The 21,547-nt window shown below is 33.2% G+C and overlaps 1 protein-coding gene across 7 annotated transcripts in view; it reads right to left on the reverse strand.

Annotated features, from left to right (window-relative positions):
• Window positions 1-21,547, reverse strand: part of Foxp2 (forkhead box P2) — a 542,292-nt gene that overhangs the window by 361,687 nt on the left and 159,058 nt on the right. For all 7 annotated transcript variants that reach the window (XM_078040333.1, XM_040291576.2, XM_040291575.2 and 4 more), the window contains exon 3: window positions 9,951-10,041. The gene's annotated coding sequence lies outside the window, so the exon portion shown is untranslated. The remainder of the gene's footprint in view (window positions 1-9,950; window positions 10,042-21,547) is intronic.

Genomic DNA, 21,547 nt, shown 5'->3' on the forward strand with positions numbered 1-21,547 from the left:
AAGCACTTGCCTAGTTTGTCCTTTGTTTAGGATTAATTCTTTCTTATACAATGGAAAACAGTGCTTTTCAGGTTTTATAAGAGACAATCCAAAAAGATAAGCTATTTAATACTAAAAAAAATACAGAAAAAAAAAACCAAAAAACACCTCAAGTCTTTATGGCTGAAAACTTTAAATCTTGAAGGCTTTGATCCATGATCTTCAACATCATCATATTTATAGGTATTAAAACCCTAAGTAGAAACATAAGCAAGATATATTAAATATTTAAAACTAGGAGTGTCGGAGCAAAGTGTAATATGGTTAATTACATACAGAATAAATTATATTACTAATGAGATAGTTACAATTGGTTGCAATTTTGAAATTTTATATATTTTTTAATTTCAGAAAAAAATACATGTTCAGTGAACAAAGTTTGATTAATACATGAAGTTATTAAATAAGCAAAAATCTTACATAACCCAAATTAACCACTGAAAATATTTTGGTTAAACAGTTATTTTCCTATGAATAAGCAAAATGTATATTATTAAAATTGGACTTTAATCATTATTTACTTACCTAAATATTATTCATTATTCATTGTTTAGATATACTAAATTTATTTAATCAGTTTCCCTTCCCATGGCAGGTATGTAGATTGGTTTCTCATTTATCATAATATGATATTGGTTTCTCTTTTATGAGATTCAACTTCTTCATAAATACATACACACACACACACACACACACACACACAGATAATTTGCCTAATTTAGAGAATAAGAAGTTGAATCAAAGATGTAGTCATTTCTAGTAAGGAAAAAAAGAGCACAAATTTCTCTTCCATTCCTTCTCACTTGGCACATAAAGTGAAATTGTATGTGTATGTGTGTTTTGGGATACGTGCTGCAAGAATTGGAATAAGACTTACTATAATAAAACTTCACTGAAAAATTAAGGAATACCTCTGTACCAACCTGGAAATGTAAATAGCTTCTCTGTAATTCTTCAATATCCTTAAACTATTTTCAGAAGATAAAATGGGCCAAGAAACCATTTTTCTATTCCTTAAATCACCTTTCTGAACTCTTGGGAAATATACTCCCATCTCTCTTTTTCCTATGAAGCAGCTCAGTCCTCTTCCCTAAACCCTTCTTGCATTATGAAGATACAGTTCCCTGTAAGTCAAAGTCTGGTTAGGTTCCAATTACCCAAGTAATGATTAAAATGAGTGTATTAATTAGAATGTTTATCACTGCAAGTGACAAAGATGTCTCAACCAAAAAAAGATTAAACAGAAAAATATAGTTCCTATCTCATTTGGTCAAGAGGCAGAAGGGGCTCCAAGTAAATTTATAAAATACTAAATTTGTTTACTTATGTAGGTTTAGAAAAGTTCCTTACCATTGACTATTTTAACATTATTAACTTAATAATAAAATATAAATAAGTCGGTTATTGGCAAAAATAATAGTATAATTGGCTTTATCTGGTGAGAATCTATGGGATAAGGTCAGTTTGCATTAAGTATATGCCATGTATAGTAATGAGGTACATTGAAACAACATCAGGGCTCTGCTAGCAAAGAAAAAGAGAAAAAATTTCGGGAATGTCAACCAGAAATTTCTGTTTCAAGAAGAGTAACCTATAAACTCACTCAAGACAGTCCCAAAATGTATCTGTGGTTCAGGGTTAAACACCAATAAAACCTTTTTTACTGTTAAAAGCAGCTTAAGGGGTCAGGGATGTAGCTCAGTGATAAAGCTTTTGCCTAGCATGCATGAGGCCCTCAGTTTAATACCCAATATCATTAAAAAAACAATAATAACAATGCTGCATGCTATATTATATAATTGTCTACTGATAGGTGTATACGAACTTTTTAAATTATAGAATTAAGTAATAATGTGTCTTTGTTACAACTATATAACAGTAATACCTATCAAGAAATGAAAATAAACTTTCAAAATACATGGTTAGTTTCCTAACAATTTAAAACAATTATAAAGCAATCCCTTTTCAATTGACTGGCATACAAATTACAAGTCATTCTTACCAATTTCTGAAGTAGATTTCATAAATTCTTACAAAGAGTTTCATATAATATTCCATGACTTTACATTTTAAATTTAAGGGGTTTATGTTTTTGATATATTCTATAATTCACTAGTTAACTCATAGACTATGTTAGCTTCCAAACGTTTAACATATGGAGTGTTAAACGGAAACATTAACCCCTTTAGATCTAAAAGTGTGCTGTGTTCTGGGTCACAAATAAAAGAGAAAAATCACTATGCAATGCTTCTGAGGAACAGAGCACTGAAGGACTCTGGAGTTAGACTGTCTTAGTTCCAATCTGAGTTCCACCACACATCAGCTATATAACACAGGCAAATTATTTAACTTTTCTAGCTTCCACTCCTTCATCTGTAAAAGGGTGATAATAATGGTCCCTATCTCAGAGGTAATCAATTCACAGGGTTTGAGTATTAAATGTGTTCATGCCAGTGCATCACTCATAAGAATATCTAGTACTGAATCAACTGTCAGATTTATTATTATTTTATGATTACGATGATGATGATTTGGAGCCAAAGGTTATTCTGAGAGAACAGACCGTAATACCAAAAGAACACACACTATCCCAAATCTCCTAAATAAAGAGACCATAATGAAATATTTTGCAAAGGAGAATTAAACATCAAAACAAAGCAAATGTGAACAGAGAGAAGGTAGAAGTCAAGGGTGAGAATACCAGCTGACTCACTAAGTGCAGCTTTTATGCTACAAGCTCTCTGATCTACAGACTGGCACGTTGCTAGAAGTCTAGGGTATGCTGTGAAAGGAACAAAGCCTTGTCGGATTCCTAGAGGTAGGCTCTCATGTCAAGAAAACATTTTTTTTTAGCACATGATTTTCTAAGACCAAATATTACTCAAAACTAAAATCTCAAAGGAGACAAATGATGATAGTACTAAGTAAATAAGGTGTACTTCTGAATGGAAGAATGGACTTTTACATGTACTGATCATTGAGAGAGAAATATGTACAAAATAGAACAATGAAGTTAAGTTTAAAACAAGAATACTCAATCACTAAATATATGGAAGTATTCAGCTGGTTGCAGTGGCCCACGCCTGCAATCCCAACAGCTCAGGAGGCTGAGGCAGGAGGATCATAAGTTCAAAACCAGCCTCAACAACTTAGCAAGATCCTAAGCAAATTATAGAGAACTTATCTCAAAATATAAAAAGGGGCTGGGGATGTGGTTCAGTGGTTTAGTAAGTGCCCCTAGGTTCAATCCCTGGCACCAAACAAAGGAAAACAAAACTAAACAAAGTAAAAAATAAATAAATAAGTATTTAATGAATTCAGCATAAATAATTAGACTTTCAAATCTACTATATAAATTAATCTACAAGGTAAGAGAAACTCATCTTTCAGTTCACTCTCAAGAGAACACAAGGCTTGTCTATATTATTCAGCCTGACACTTGAACCCTGAGACTGAACAAATTCTATTGAGGGGAAATGGTCAGATATAATGAAGAACTAAAGCAGTTCTTACTTGATAACATTAATTAAAAGGGCAAATAACATTGCCAAAGGTTTCTTTAAGATGGCTTGTTCACACTAGAAAGTAATGTATGCTCTAATATCACTGATGACACAATTATTTGAAATCACTGTGATAAACTTCATATTTACCAGAACTGATGGATTATTGGGTACTGAGATATAAGAAAATATATTTAATGGATATAATGAATAAATAAGCATAAATCATTACTTGAGAAATGAATTAAATGCATTAGCAAAACATTGAAAAACTGTACATACTTAAGGTTAAAAACTGAAATCATCCTGAATTTGGAAAAATAATCACAAGAGAAATTACAGGAGAAAATATTAAAGTGACAAGTTTTAAGGATGAAGAGAAACACTATTTTTGATTTGCAAGTTCAGAAATTTTATAACAAAGTTCTTTTATTTATCTTATTTCTATAAATATGCATTTTTAATCTGACGGTTATGGTTTGGATATAAAGTGTTCTCCAAATGCTTATGTGTGAGACAACTGAAGAATGGTCAGAGGAGAAATGATAAGATTATGAGAGCTAAAACCTAACTGGTGGATTAACCCACTTAAATGAATTAACTGGGTGGTAACCATAGGCAGGTAGGATGTGGCTGGAGTAAGTAAATCACTAGGGCCATGACTCTAGGGTTTATAATTTTGTCCCTGTCACTTTTTCTCTGCTTCTTGACTATTATGAACTGAACAGTTTTCCTCCCCCAGATACTTCCTCCTTCAGGTTCTGCCTCTTGAGTCCAGAGCTATGGTGTAGGATGACCATGAACTGAACTCCTGAAACCATGAGCCAAAATGAATTCTCTTCCTCTAAGTAGTTCTTAAAAGGTCTTTGGTAACAACAATGAATAGCTGACTATACACTGACCCAGGCAATCAAATAAGATACCTTCATTTATCTGCTTGAGACTTCCAAAATATCTCATGCAAGTGCTTAGATATTTGTAGTTTACAAATTAAATGTGTCAATATAGGTCACAACATTATCATATACTATTGTGAGTTAATAAATTTAAGATGCTAAGGTCACTCTTTTTTCCCTTCCCTAATTTATTTCAGATGATAATATATGTAAAATATATGTATTTATGGTTATTTTTTAATAAAACTAATTGTCTTGTTGAAAAAAAATTCACCGGACATCTTCCCAAAAAAGGTAGTTCTCATATGTACATATGATTTTGATTAATAAATAAAAGGTTCAATTTTAGAAGCATCTTTTAAGAGGCTAAGATTTACTGTAATTTTTTCACCTTAAGATTCTTGAGTGCACTTTGGCAAACCTGTTCATTTGTGTTGTTTATTAAATTCTCTAAGACTACTGATCCATCCACTTAAGAAAAAAAATCATCAAAATACTGCCTCAAGTTTTCAATAATGTTGTTCTCTTATAGAGAATCCATTGTTTAACACCAAAAGTAACATGTCAACTGAGAATTATATTTAACATTTAATTGTAATGATAAAAGCAATAGTTTAGGCCAAATATTAAGTGAAATATTTATCCCTTAATACACTGAACATAAAAAGTATTCTGTTTCACTTCTTAGTCTTCTATATGGGCTTAAACCTGCCAATTATTACATTGGATTTCAGAGAATTCTCATATGGCAATCTATTTTATTTACTTTATCTTCAATAAAATGGTTCAGTGAGCATTAGCAACTCAGAGACACAATTTTCAATCAGTCTTCGGGCAAAGGCGTCAATCTATATTAGACCTACTGTGCTGTGAGTTTAAGCTAGAAAGTTGGAATAAGGCACAGCAACAGTGAAAATGTGAGCCAAACCTAATAAAGCCACAGTGAAGAGAAAAAAAAAGCTCTCCCCAGGCTCTCACATGCGTTGCTTATACAATACCAGGTGCCAGGTTCAACACATGAAGAGCTCCTTAATAATGCTGACAGCTAAAAGGAGGCTTCAGACTCTAACTTTATTTTACATGACACCTACAGTAATAGTCCTCTGTTCTCCAGCAGACAATAGTAAAACCTTGAATTGCCAACAGTTAAAAATGAGGTTTCATATTCACCCCTTGGAATCATATGGGGGGACTAAAAACATCCAAGCTGCATGGCGCCTCTTCTATAGCATTTTCATACAATTACTAATATAACAGTAGTTTCAATGCACCTTTCCTTACAAATTTATCCGACATTTTAAATATAGCTGCTGGATGAGATTTTAACCACAAAACAATCAGTAAGTTTGAGCAACAACTCATTTTGGAAAATGATATCATTAAAGACTAATTCCAAGAAATGTGGGGTAGAACTGTTAGATGCTGTGAAAATGTCTCCCAAAGCACAAACTTTGTAATAAGTGATGCTGGTTCATATTTGATATGGGCTGTAAAAGGCAGATTATTGTAATGGTCCTCTTCCCAGCAAATAAGACCATTAAAAAGGTACTTAATGTTCAGCTGAATTGAAAAGCAGGCCAGTTAAAATCCATATTTTGCTATTTTGTATAATGGTATCAAAAATTTTACTAGTGGATAGCTCCAAGGTTCAAATTTAAAATTATAAACGTAAACTCTAATCTTTATGTGAACAAGGTTCCATTTTCTTTCTCTTTCTTCATAGAATCCAGTGTTTTTGCCCAGATACTACCATCATATCAACAACAGTAAAATTTGGAATGATGGTTTAATGTGAATTTATAGGGAAAAAATGCTGTTATATTACTTAATGAATCATACTTCTGAACTTACATTTCTGGAGGCAAAATGTATTATTTTTGTAATTAACAATTAAAAATATAGCATCCCAAATATGTATGCATATATCTACAGGTATAACTCTTATTTAAATTCCATAAAGGACAATGAAGGAAACTAAGAGAAAACTAATAGAATCTATTCTACAAGGCCAGACCCTGTGAAAGGAAGAGTGTGTTAACTATTCCACACACTCTTCCACAAGAGAATGAGTACCAGATCCACACAACTCTCCATGCTGATATGGTCCATGGGCAAGATATTAAGAGTCCTCTCTAGGTTACAAAATTAGTATCCCAGATGAAATGTAAACATTTCCAATTTTATTCACACTCGGCTTACTGTCTTATAAATACACGTACCTACTCCCTATCTGTCATTTACATTTGCCTAAGAGAACATATATTTGGTATATTTACCCCTGTATTCTTTGCAAAGACAAGGGCTGTGCTGAAATTTGTGGAAATAATTTTAGGCATGAGATATTTCATAATATATTAATTATCTACTGCTTTAAAACAAGTTACTCCCAAACCTAATAGTTTAGAACAGGAAACAGTTAAGATCTCACATAGTTACTCAACATTTGTCAGAAATCCTAGAGTAGTTGAGCTCAGTGGTTTAGGCTCAGTGTCCTTCAGGAAGTGGTTAGTTGTTTGCCAATTCCTCCCTGGTGGCTGCCCTCATGGTTTAGTTTCTTACTATGAAGATCTCTCCATGGCAGCTCCCTCCCCCAGAGCAGGCCATGGAGCAGACTAACATATATGAGAAACCAGAAGGAAAGAACGTCCTGAAGAGATGTCTTGAGATCTTGTATAATCAGTTAGAAAAGCAACCTAACATCAGTTATGTCATATTTTTTTGGCCACATAGACCAACTCTGGTAAATATATGGAAGTAAAATGCATGATAAGAAAATGAGGAGACAGAAAACATCAGTGACCATCATAGAGGCTGCCTACCACAGCCCACCCCTTGGACATCAGTGATTCATGTTCTTCATGCAATCAGTCCCAAATGTATAAGTTGTAATGAAATCATGAAAGTAATTTAAGGATTGCTGAATAACAGGTAATTTAAAGATTAGTGACTTAATGTCTGAGGAGAAAACTTTTGAAGAACTCCTTTGAAATATGTGTCCTCCAACTGAATACCAGCTGAGGGACCATAATTCTAAAAAAAAAAAGATATTTTATATATGCAGTGAATACAACCTATATAATAAGATTATTATACACAGGTTGCAGGTGACAAGTAACATACATTCCCTGATCACTACCATTGGCAGGTGGAATAAGAAAAATGATCATTTAACTGGAACCCTGGATAGGAAATGATGTGATATGATACTAAGCAAAGTCTTGGGCTAGCAAGATAGGAGGGAAGAAATAAAGAACAGTGTAATGGAAGAGGAAGAAATTTGAATATGCTTTTTAAGGATTGGAAAAGGGAAAGAAAACAACAGAATATTCATTGACGAAGCTGCGGGCAGGTGTACAGGGAAGAAGCTAGGTATCAACTGCTAAATTTTTACAATAATCCAATAAATGGGCATATCTTTCCCTTTTGCTGTATGAAGACTGAGATGCACAGACTTACGAAAATTAACCAAAGTCAATAGAAAGCTAGCAAATGATTGTAATGATGCAAACTCACATCACTCTGAACTCAAAATCTACCTCTCCATCACTCTATTCTTATCATAATACATCCAGTTCAAAGGTTTATAATCCTATAAGCTTCCAAGAATAAATGCTTTTACAGAATGCACTTTGCCATTTCAATAAAACTTAGGCATTATGCATATGCATTATTTACACCAATTTGGGGTTAGCACTCATTTAAAAATGTAAAAAAAAACTGCCACTATAAGCACATAACTAGCATAACTCTCTAATTAGCAAGTTCCAGAAGCAGTTTTGAACTACCTTCAAATGCAATTAAGTTCCATTCTGGGAAGAAGATTCTCTTTAAAAATAGTATTTTTCATGGCTCCATGATGTTCATTGTCAGGTAATTCCTACCTATATCCCTCTACTTTCAGACAAATAAATATTCCTTTTCTCATAAAATAACAACCTAAATGTCAAAGGGTCTTACAATATGGAGGACATCATTATTATAATCATTATCTATAGTAACAATAATAATATCTCCCTCCTTAAAAAAAAGAAAAAAGAAAGATTGGGTTTTAGAAAATGTGTTTTAATAATATCTCATTGTTTACTATTGACCATAAAATTATGACAAGTTATATTATTTTTCTAAATCACTGTAATTCTTTGTCTTTTAATTTTCTCCACATAACCAAACAAAGAATAGCAACGTCAACCGTACTCATACCGTAAGGTTAACTAGAGAGATAAACAAAGTCAGAAGCTGCCAAAATGCTTTGAAAATTTTCAATGCTAGATCAATATGAAGTAATTTTATTTTTGTACCTCAAAAATTATAACGTTGGTAGAATAATGAAAAGAACTATAAAATTCATAGATAAAATACCTGGTAAGTATTTGATTATAATTAAAGCAATTGACGAAATCTCATCAGGAAATTATAGAGACTCTTGAGAAAAACTCTAAAAATTCATAAAGCCATTTAGGCAGAAAATTAGGATACCAAGGCCTATCTTAATATCATGGTGACCCTTGATAAAAAAAATTCTGAAAATGTCAGAGCACTGCCAGGGCATCTGCACTTTCTGGTTAAAGCTTCAAAAGAAACAATGAAATTATTGGAAGCTTTGAAATGTAACATTACTACATAAAATTTATTTTAGGTCTCTTTCTTATTTATAATTCTTTTAATATATATTTGGCAAGCTGTGATGTACTGCTTGAATAATATCATTAGAGTGAAATAATATCATTATAGTAAAACTGAGAAAACAATTTTCATTAAGAATCTTTTGAATGTTGACATAGTAAGTATCAAGGAAAATTACCACAAGACATAAAGATGTGCAATATTAAAAAATAAATAAAGATGTATTGCTTGAATAATATCATTAGAGTTAAATAATATCACTATAGTGAAACTGAGAAAACAATTTTCATTGAGAATCTTTTGAATGTTGACACAGTATGTATCAAGGAAAACTACCACAAGACGTAAAGATGTGCAATATTAAAAAATAAATAAATACATTCTAAACAAATGACTTCTTGAGTTGCAAAAAGTTTAAAAGGAAAATCAAGCCTTGAAGAAAAAAAATGGTAACTATTAAATGTTTCCTCCTATTTTCTCAATACCTCTAAATCTTGAAATCCTCAATATCAATTGAATTTACAAACAATATTATTGAAGAACAGGGTAACAAAATTTCAGCACAATGTTAACAAAATACTCCAACAGTCTTTCTTGCCTCATTTTCTTCAATATTTCAAAATTTCATATCTCACATAAATGTATGATAAACTGTAAAAAGTGAAGCCAAATTTAATACGCAAATAGAGAAGCACTGACTGGAATGGGAAGTTCAATAACAGTGATAAATATACTTCTATTGTCATACTTAACATGTCTCTGCAGTCTACAGAAATATTTTTAACATTTGGGCAAAAGTAGTTAACCAAAATATTAAAGAACATAATAAACTCTAGAAAAATAAAAATAAGCACAATCAGCAGAACATTATTATCAAAAGAACACTTACGTATTTCTTCCAGAACTTCCACAAGACTTTCAAGTCAACCTTGAAATGGAGTCCTAGGTAAATTCAGCCACAGCATCACATTAGAATAGCCCTGTTAACAGAGACAAATAATTGTGTTTCCTTTGAAAATTAACTCTGAATTTGTTACAATTGTGAAATGACTCTGCAGTATAGAAATCATATTCATCCTAAATAAGAACTATTAATGCATTCATTACTTTGCAAATCTTAAAATATGTTTATGAATATACTTTTGAGGCATTTTAATTTAAACAAATGCAATTCCATTCTTTGGTATAAACCAAGGAACATGAAGACAGGATAAGATGTATTTCAAAGAGATGAAGGTTTCATTGTCTACTCTTACATGAATTGACAGGTTTAAACATTTCGATGGTTTAATTTTATGATTTATAGAATAAAGTTATTTATGTCTCAAATACCTAACAGAAAAAGTGACTGATTTCAACTGCCTCTACTTCATGAGGTCTACAATTAACAAATCAGTAGAAATCATTTTCAATGATCTGAATCTGTATTTCCAAGACCAATTTCCTGAATAAGTGCTGACTTTTTCTAATCTTTTCCTTTTTTAGACTGAAATAGTCATCTTATGCCTTTCTTAGACTAAAATGTGTTATGTGTTCTGAAGGTCCAATAAAATTTAAGAATATAGTAATGCAAAGCTAGTAAATGGATTTAACTAACCACCAAGCCTGATAGATTGAAAGCTGTATGGAGCCTAAGTCTGAGTCCACAAAAGGAAAAAATCCTGTGTTCAGTTAGCCAAGCCTGACACATGCACTGAAAGAGATGAGTGATATTACGTGTCATACATTTTGATCACTTAGACATTTTACTCATTTAAAAAATATTTTCAAACGCTTTTAAACTAAAGATGTCTGTCTTTCAATGAAACCTTAGTAAGGAGCCAATTAAACATGAAGTATCTGGATGAATCAGAACCCTGAACACTCAATGCCACCATTACTCACTCCCCCAGGTACCTTTAGTATTCCTAAAAGCCTTGGGTATTCTGTACAGCATCATTTGAAACCATTATTTCAGTTAAGCATCACTATTAAGGTAACTCGAACATCATTATTAAGGTAACTTAGAAACACTAAGGTAATTCAAATTCCTGTACTTCATATACTTCAGCATTCTTTATCATGTCCACATTGCTCTTAATGATAAAATTTTTGCAAATAAACAGGACCTATTCTTCAATTTACCTATGATAATAGTTCTTCCAAAATTATTTTCTGCCTTTTCTATGCTTCCAGAAGAAACAGACTTCTAATTTCTTCTAAACTTTTAAATTGGATAAAAATAAATTATTTACAATTTGCTATGGTAAGGAGCAGGACAATGTTACTCAGATATTCCCTGGAGCTCTGACCAGTATCCTTTAAAAAACTGTATTAGATAAAATGCAGTTACTAGGGAATTTAGTTTTCATTCCCCGCCTCCTCAGGAACTCACTGATAGGAGGAAACAGCTTTAGTTTTCTAAAGTGTTACTTGGAACTCTTTGTTAATATTTTTTTTTATCCTCTTGTATTCTAATTAACAAAATGAAGACACATTCTAAATGAAATATTATCATTTAATTGTTTTCTAAGCAAAATAAAAAATTACATCCCATAAAGCTCAAAGATAAAACAAATATCTTTTTAATTCTATTGCAAAATAGCATGATAAGTATCAAGTAAAGTGCATGATTTTGAAGAATACTAAAAATTTGGAGTACAAAAAAGTAAAGTACATGGTTACATAAACCAATGTGTAACTGATGGTCAAAATAAAATTACAGTAACATTTTAAATATGATTTTCATATTGAACTGCAAACGTCTTTTGAGGTAATGGTGAGAACTAAGAATCATTTATTATCTCAAAACTAGCAAGTTAACAACAGCCAAATTAAAGAAAGTTAGATAGTTGCTGTTGCACATGAAGGTTGTTACTATAAATAACATTTCAAAGAACAGAAAAGAAAGAGCCCTAGGAAGTCAACAAACACACAAGTCTGGTTCTGGTTGCTGTCAATGGTGATGTACAGTATTGGAATCAACAAAATACTCCTAGGTTTCTGAGCCTGTAGAATGTTTTCTAAGAAGAGAGATGGTCCATAAATTACTCCATTCCTACCAAAATTCATTAAGGGCTCAGAGGCATTCTGTAGTCCATACATTTGTATGAGAGGAACATTATTTCATTACCATTTATATAGATGTTGCAAACATCAGGAGAGGAAATAGCTAAAATTTGAAAAGCCTAAATGCTGTGGAAGTTCCAACAGAGACCCAGAGTGCTGACTGGGTAATCTCAGCTCTGACTATAGCAATGTCAACTTGGCAACAGCAAGGATGCTTGTCTGTTTAATATACTTCTGAGACTTCCAAACACAGACTTTTGCATGGCACACAGTAGGCACTCATATAATGAATTAATGTTTTAAGCTGTTGTCTAGTAAACATAAAACTGAACGGGCATAGGAATTTAAGAATAAAATTTCAGGTAGAGAAGACAGTAGATATGAATCACTACAGTGATATTACTCATAGGCAATCCAAGTTCAAAATTAAATTTAATAATTTTTCAAAGGAGTTAAGGTATAGAAGGAAATGCTGCTGCACTCCCTTAAATCAATCTGGCATAATATTAATTTATTTTGAATTTTCAAATAACACTATTTGAGGTTATACATTTTAGAATTTATTCAAATATAGAATATTGTCTTGAAATCTTGAAAAACTCCATGTAAACTATCCTAAAAAAAAATGCAGAGTTGATAGTTAACACTAGATCCATATTGTAGTGGTAACTGCATGTAGTACAAAACTATGAAGTATATATAAACACAGCCAGCCATGGTGGCACACACCTGTAATCCTAGTGGCTCAGGAGGCTGAGACAGGAGGATCATAAGTTTAAAGCCAGCCTCAGCAATGGTGAGTCACTAAGCAACTTAGTGAGACCCTATCTCTAAATAAAATACAAAATAGGACTGAGGATGTGGCTCAGTGGTTGAGTGCCCCTGAGTCCAATTCCTGGGACCAAAAAAGGAAAAAGTATATATAAAGATGTAAACATACACAGGAATTGTAGCTAATACATAATGAGATTTATTCTTTGAGTCTGACTCCAAAATTATCATTCTGTCATCTTTGTGGAGTCCTGAGGTAAAAGGAGATACTTCAAAGTTGCTAAGTAGAGGTACTTAATTTACAAATTTACTTAAATTCTCTTTCTTTTAGCCACACTAGGTAAATCATGTAAGTATTTTCTCTATATAATAGCACCTAGGTAAGCTTTACTCTTGTTTGGTTGACCCTGGTGAGTGGCACCTGTTCTAAGAAAATGATGTTTTCAGGCACCACTACATCCCCATCAAACCACTGAGAAGATACATTCATACAAATGAGCTGAAATAGAAGTACACCTCAAAAAAAAAAAATAAAGCTGCAATAAATGTTAAGTTTGCTGGCATTATGGATGCAGTTCAAAACATGCTTATTCAAGAATAGGAACATTTTTGTTTTAGTCATTTTTTACACTTATTGAATTTTTTTATTTTAATTTTGAAATATTTAAATATCTATGTTTCACTGACAGATAATATTCTGCCCAAGAGTATAAAAATCAAAATAAAATCAATCCACAGGCTAACAGATAATGGTTAGATAGAAATGAACAGTCAGCGATTAGAGAAAGGAACGATGTGAGGACAGTTCTTTGTAGAACTCTGCCTTCTTGGACTTAACTCAAAGCAAAAGTAACAGCTGCCTGGTGAAGTTGTGTAAAAATGCATTATTGTATTTACACAAAATAGCTAAAAATACTTTAAAATCTAATTTCAAATGGCATAAAAGGCCCTTTTCCCTTCAGTCATTGCAGTTACTGAATACCTGCTATGTGTAAAGTTTGCTATCTGCTGGAAATAAAGAGATAAAAGACACCCTCCCTGTTGACTACGCTTAAGGACAGAGTAAGCATGTAGTAAATAGGTTTCTGAGTGAATCATGTTCCCCAAGGAAAAGGACAGATTATAAGTTAGAATGTGATACTATGAAAGCAAAAGTAAGCACACATAGTGATACCAACTATAAAAGCAATTTGCTATGTGAAAATGATAATTATTTATAAAGCAGGTAGAGAAAGTGACACACCTGTCTGAATCACAACTAAATCCCTTTCAGAACTTCTCTCTTTTTTTTTTAGAGAGAGAGAGAGAGAGAGAGAGAGAGAGAGAGAGAGAATTTTTTTAATATTTATTTTTTAGTTTTCGGCAGACACAACATCTTTGTTTGTAGGTGGTGCTGAGGATTGAACCCGGGCCACACGCATGCCAGGTGACACGCTACCACTTGAGCCACATCCCCAGCCCCTCAGAATTTCTCTTGAAGCAACAAAAAGAATGATTCTAATATCCTGGTTGCTGAAGACTTGAGTATATTTAAATTTTTCTCTGATTTTTATAAAACATCCCTTGAAATAAACCATTGTGATGAAATTAAAAATTAAAAAAATAACATCAAATACATGCATCTCACTTTTCACAGAACACAATATAAGTGTAATAAAAGTTTTCATGTTAATTAGAACTGTTTTATTAAAATGATTATGCCACTTATTCAAATTAAAACTATTAAAGTCACATAACCCATAACCATGTAAATGTAAACTGCCAAAAGCAAATCAAATGAACGTCTATGAGGACACATATATGTAGTTTAATATTTTCAAAAGGATGTGCTGAAGAGAAAAATAAATAAATAAAACAGTACTCTTGACATCATTACAAATACAACAAAATATTTAAAACTGGAAGGAAAAACATTTTCAACAAAATAAAATATAGTAAGAATTTTAGTACAAGGTAAAAACCTCTATAACCATAATAGGTTGAAAACAAGCCCCTGGGTTGAAGCCCAGGCTGGAGTTAATTCTAATTCATCCTACTAAGGTGTGTGTGCTCAGTGGGTGCTCAAGGACTACACCAGTGAGCCAATAAAAGGGAATTCCTCTCCGGACTGCCTCGGTTATTCCTTTTTTTTTTTTTTTTAAACTTAGAGTATGAGTCTGAATTAGAGGAAAAATTATTAAGAAAAAATTCAAAAAGGCTACTATTAGTGTAAGTAAAGCAGGTATAAATAGACTCAGATTATTCAGAATGACACATAGGTCTGATTCTCATTCAAATTCTTCATCGTAGTAAGATAATTAAATCTTTTTTTAAAAAGTTACGGATTTTAAAATGCTTCAAATATTTCTTTTTTTCTGATTCCTTTCTGTATCTGTAAGTCCCTTTTCTTCTTCCTTGAATAAGAAAGAAGGTAAATTCATCTTCCTTTCAATATTGACAGTTATTTTTACTAATATACCAACTTCCAAATATTAGCATTTTTAATCCTCAAAACATGTCTAGAACTATATTTTCTCATTTTTCTCTGTCATTGTCATTGGCAAGAAGGTCTCATGTTCAGCAAAACAGCAGTGTGCTCAAATCTGTAAACCTGGCTTAGAGAAGCAAGGGTACAATGTTAACATGTAGGAAAACAACCACACAGACACTTTCTTCATGCTTTGTCACCTCTTTTCAAACCAGAAGAAACCTGAAACAGACTCCAACCTTACAAAGTCTTTTTAACAGGTAAGAAAAATTTAGGATCTTGGGAGGTGCATGACTTCCTAACCAATTGAGAGACACATATCCGCAAATATGTCAATGGTCTAAAAACCCTGTGCCAAAAATCCTGATACCCAAGAGGTAGTGGACCAAAGCTTAAAGATAAGCTGCTAAAACTCACAGAAGAGGTAGACTACATGAACAGACCTATGTATATTATAGAAATTGGATTAATAATTAATAACATCCAGAACAGAAAGCACCAGGCCCTATGTTGGCTTGCTGGTGAATTCTACCAAATATTTAAGGAATAGATTATACCAATTCTGTATAATCTCTGTTAGTAGATATAAACAGAGATAATACTTCTTAAATCATTCTATGAGTCCAACACTACCCTAATAACAAAACCAAAGATATCACAAAAAAAATCTATAGACCAATATCTCTCATAAACATGAATGTAAAAATTCTCAACATAATCCAGCAATGTATTTGTACAAAGTACATGCCCACCCACATATGTAGAAAAATTATATAATATACCACAACAAGATGGAATTTATCCCAGGTTTTTAAGACTGGTTAAACATTCAAAAAGTAGTTAGTATAATCCGACATATCCACAGATTAAAGAAGAAAAATTCCATGTCCAAATAGACAGATGAATAAAAAGCAAGCATATGACAAAACCAACATTCATTCATTATAAAAACCTCTCAGTGAACCAAAGGATAAAATCTTCCTTAACTTGAGGGACATAGTTCTAAAATACATGTCCTACTGGTAAAGACTAACAGAAGAAAGACTAATGGGATTTTTAAAACACATTAAAATGAATTATATTAACTTGTTTAAGAATACACATGAGTAGAAAAATAATTTAATAATATTAAATTTTAAAACAAGCACAGCAGGATCATGTTTTCTATTCATCAAATATAAGCTATTCACTTCAAGCATAATGTGTACTAACAAGGAAAAAGATTTCAACTATTCCTTTCATGATTCATTCATCATTTTAATTAAAAAATGCAAACTACTTTCCTTCTTACAGAAAGTTTCAAAATCTTTTTGTTTATACTCCAATTCAAACTGTCAACAACATGACTGACTTGTAAATAATATACATGTATTTACAACTATCTATTGGCCTCCTACTAAACTACACATGTATCCTAAGCTCAAAGTCATGCCAAGTTCTGCATTAGTCCCTTCTCAGCAACTCGTGAATAAAGTCTATTCCTATTGCTTCCTTACCTAGAATACCCAGATATACACGACATGACTTCTTGAACTGAAACAACAACAACAATAAAATGTATTTGTGGAATAATACCTGGCCCCCCCAAAAATAAAACTTTATGACTGTTGTTTATGGTATTGTAAACATACTAATAATTTGTATGATGTTTAATTGGTCAGATATCTCCATAAAGCAAACTTTGACTTCAACTTTTTCATGTCTCCTATAATTTAGTGTTACTAATCTACACCTGCAGAAATCCAGAAACAAACACATACACACACATGCACTCAGACACATATAGATGCTGGGCAATCCTATGTATGTTTCTGCTTTGTTTTTAAGGTAATAATGTCACAGGGTCATAGTAGTAAGAACAAGTAACCTACTGACATAAAGATAATGTCTTCTATAGGTGCTCTGAGAGTTTGCCATTTATTTTCATTTTATACTGTGAGGAGTATAGACTTTGGCAATCATCAGAGTGAGCAGGGACACTAACAGAACATACTAAATAAACAACAGGTTTAAGAATATCAGAAACAACAGCTCTAGATTATAGGCCAGTATAAAGGATCTGCCTGTTTGTACCCACCATGCTGTTCCTTAAGACAGTATGTTCTCACAGATATTTTATCTCTGTAGAAGAGAAAGTATAACAAAGAATTTGCATAGATACTTGAGTAGTAGTGTGCAAAATATAAACATTTGTGCACTCAAACTAAATTTTGAATCTTATTTTTTATTTGCCTAGATTCCAGTCAAATAAATGTGTTTTACTATTACCCTACATAAGAGAGGCATCACTGTTACCCAAATACCCTTAATGGCTTTAATACCATGTCATTTGAGTAGCCTAAATGTACAATATTTTGTTTCTTATTATAACTATGATAAATTCCACCTACAGAAAATGCAATTCAGGTTTACATGTTCATTTATAAAGATGACTATATAAATAAAATGTAGTGTATCAATGCAATGCAGTAATAGTCAGCCTTAGAAAGAAAAAAGATTCTGATACATGCTACAACATGGATGAACCTTAAACACAATATGCTAAGTAGTAAAGTAAACCAGTAACAAAAGGAGAGATATTGTATAATTCCAGTTGTATGAAATATATATAGAATAGCCAAATGCAGACACAATACAGATTAGTAGTTGTGGGGGCGGGGCTTGCTAAAGGAGGAAACTGGAAGCTACTGATTCTAAGTGCAATTTCAACTTTCAAGATGAAAAGATTTCTGGAGATGGATGGTGGCAACTGCACATCAATGTAAATGTACTCAATGACACACCTGTACATGGCTAAGATGAGATATTTTGTGTTGTGTATATTTTGGAACAATTAAAACAAATAATTTCCATGTACATGTAGGAGTAAATCTCCAAATTTAAGACATTTTCACATTCACAATTTAATGAAGAATAGTGACTGAAAGTAATGAAAAATGTTCTTTGAGTTTGGCAAGAATTTTAAAAAGTTGTTCATAAGCTTTATGTGAGAAATATAGTGAAAAAGAGAGTTAGTAATGACTGTTTTTCTCTGGATCTAGAAAGCCAATGTCTCTACAGGTTGAGAGGATAAGTCTTTCAGTCTTAATAAGTGTATGAGGTACACAATCCAGGTAGCTCCTAGTTGGGTGGAAAAATGGGGCATGCAAAATTTTTCTTTTAAATATAATTTTCTCTCCGCAGTATTTTCTGATAATACCATTTCCTTAGAAAGATTTGTTCATTTTTTTCTTCCAATGAATCCTACTTCAGTTTACTGCATGTTAAAAGATTATTATGACACTTATTTGTTTACATTTTCATTCCCTACATTTAGCTTCTTGAGAGTCTTTAAAACATCCAGTCTTAATTAAATAAATGTTTGTTGAATTAACTAGTAGCTGAACAACCAAATACATTTATCTATTAACTACATAATTAGTGCCTAAAACGTGTGAGGCTCAGTGGAAAAACAAAGATTAAAAATCACATGGCCCTCAAAAGATTATGTGGGCTCTGATGCAAGGAATGGAGCAAATCTAAAAATCCCCCAAACAAGTTAATACTGCAAACATCATTTTTTAAAAAATACAGTGATAAAGTGTTAAAGGTAGTGATAAATAAGAATGGTTACACACTGTTTCCGGTGAAGAGAAAGATCAGGAAAGGCTAAATGAAGGAGTTAGTCTCTGACCTAAACATAAAAGTGTTATGTTTACATAGATGAAAACCAGGAAAACAGAGCATTTTGATGTCAAAATAACAATGAGACAGCCACATTTGATTACAACAGAAGTTCTCAAGCTCTTTACTTTTAAAAATTATTAAGAACCTCACACCCAAAAAGCCTGTTTCTGTGGATGATCTATATCTCTACATGAACTGAGAAATTTTCAGATCACAAGAATAGATAAGTACACCTGCCATCAGAACCATGACATCATCAAACATCATTTAGCCTTTGGATGACTCCATTGTGTATTCATGAGAGAAAAAGAGTGAATAAAAAAAGTGAGGATGGCAAATAGGATGTAAATATAAGTATGAAAATAGTTTTAACCTTGCAACTACCTTGAAGGGCCCCAGGGACTTCCTGAAATGCCCTAGACTCATTCTAAGAACTTCTGGGTTACCTTGAATAAAGAGGCTAAATAGACAGAGCTACAATACATCCAGTGTTGCTTAAGGCCATGCCATACATTTTAAAACAGATGAATATTAAAGATTTTTGTACAAACAGTCATATATGATTATGAGTTGACTATACAAGGATTCATTTAGAAGGGCACAAATGGGTAGGGAGGTGTGTAAAGACACACTAGAGACCAATTAGAAGTCTATAGAAGAGTTTCTCAGGAGCAAGAATTAATTACATGTGAACAGTACTTGAAGAAGAAAGAAATGGAGGCACCCTAAAGGAGTCAACAAAGCTACAGAGAATCAAGATGCAACGCAGGATGGTACATTAAGAATGATAGTGAAGAAAGCCAAAGGAAAACTAATTTCAAGATGGGACTGAGGAATTATGCAAGGCATTATAAAGATAAGAAAATGATCATTAAGGAAAGGAAGACATGAAATAACTGGTGATCTATAATAAAGGAGTGTATATGATTGACTAGACTGCAAGGTATTAAGGGGAATATGAAAGGTGAGGTCAGTCCTAGCATAATGTAAACAGTTCATCTGAGACTCTGATAATTAAAGAAAGAAGTGAGAAATAGCTTAGAACTGAAATTAAATGAAAGAAATTGTTGATGAGGAAAATAGTAAAGGAAGAAGGGAATGACAACAGAGAAAAGTTTCAGAGAGGCTAGGGAGAAATTAGGTCAAAAGAATACTCAGAGGCTCCACTCCACCTCACCCCACCCCCATGACCCACCTCATTCAACAGACTGCTGATGCAGTGCCAGCCATGTCCTGAGACACAACATGAAGGATGGAATAAATGGATTTGATGAACAAAGGGTTGTTTTCAACATCAATGACCTCTTCATTGAACTCAACTGCATGGTCTACATGTCCCAGGATGAGTTTATTATCCATGGCAAGTTCAATGGCACAAAGCTAAGAATAAGAAACTTGTCATTAATGGAAAGAAAACCTATCTCCATCTTCCAGGCATGAGATTCCACAAACATCAAATGGCGTGGTGCTGGTGCCTGAAAATGTTGTAGAATCCGCTGGTGTGTTCACTGCCAGGGAGAGTGTCAGGGCTTACTTAAAGGATGGAGGCAAAGGGTAATTGTCTCTGTCCCTTCTGCTGAGGCTATGATGTTTGTGATAGGTGTAAACCATTAGAAATACAATTCCCTCAAGATCATGATTAATGCCTCCTGTATCGCCAAATCTTGCCTGCTAGCCCACCCTGCCCAAGTTCATCAATTACAACTTGGGCATCATGGAAGAATTCATGAGCACAGTCCACAATCTTAGTACTTCCTACAAGATCTTGGGCTGGACCCTCTTAGAAACTGTGATGTGACAGCCATGCACCTGCCCATGACTTTATTCTTGGTCCCGCACCAAGGCTGTAGGCACGGTCGTCCCTGAGCTGAATGGAGTGCTCATTAGCAAGGCTTTCCATGTGCTCACCCAACGTTGTCAGTTGTGGATTTGACCTGACATTTGGAGAAAGCTGCCAAATATAAAGATACAAAAAAAAAAAAAAAAGGCAGTGAAGGAGGCATTTGTCAGCACCTTAATTTAAAGGACAATCTGAAATGTATCAAGGACCAGGTCTCCTACAACTTATAACAGTGATTCTCACTCTTCCACTTTCAATTCTGGGGGTTGACACTGCCCACAATGGCCACTTTGTCAAACTCATTTACTGGTATGACAGTGACCTTGTTTAAAGGGATAGGATGGTAGACTTTATGGTCCACAGGGTCTTCAAGGAGTTAGAGTCCCTGAACCAACAGCCAGTCGCAGAAAGAGCAGCAGAGGAAGAAGAGTCCCTCGGTTGCTGAGGAGTCCCTGCCCCAACTGAGTCCCTCAAAGCTGAGAATGTTCCTTCACAGTTTCTACCCTACGTCTCCTCAAAAAGGGGAAGGGCTTAGGGAGCCCAGCATTGTCGCATACCATCAATACAGTCCACTGCACCCAGTAAAAGAGACAGAGATTAGAGAGAAATGCTTGTTTGTCTAAGGGAAAAAAAAAAAAAAAGTCTCTCTTTCCCTGAGAGTTAAAAAGAGAAAATTTAACTGAGAATTCAGGGA

The sequence above is a fragment of the Ictidomys tridecemlineatus genome, chromosome 2, assembly GCF_052094955.1.
Source record: "Ictidomys tridecemlineatus isolate mIctTri1 chromosome 2, mIctTri1.hap1, whole genome shotgun sequence".
NCBI lineage: Eukaryota > Metazoa > Chordata > Mammalia > Rodentia > Sciuridae > Ictidomys > Ictidomys tridecemlineatus.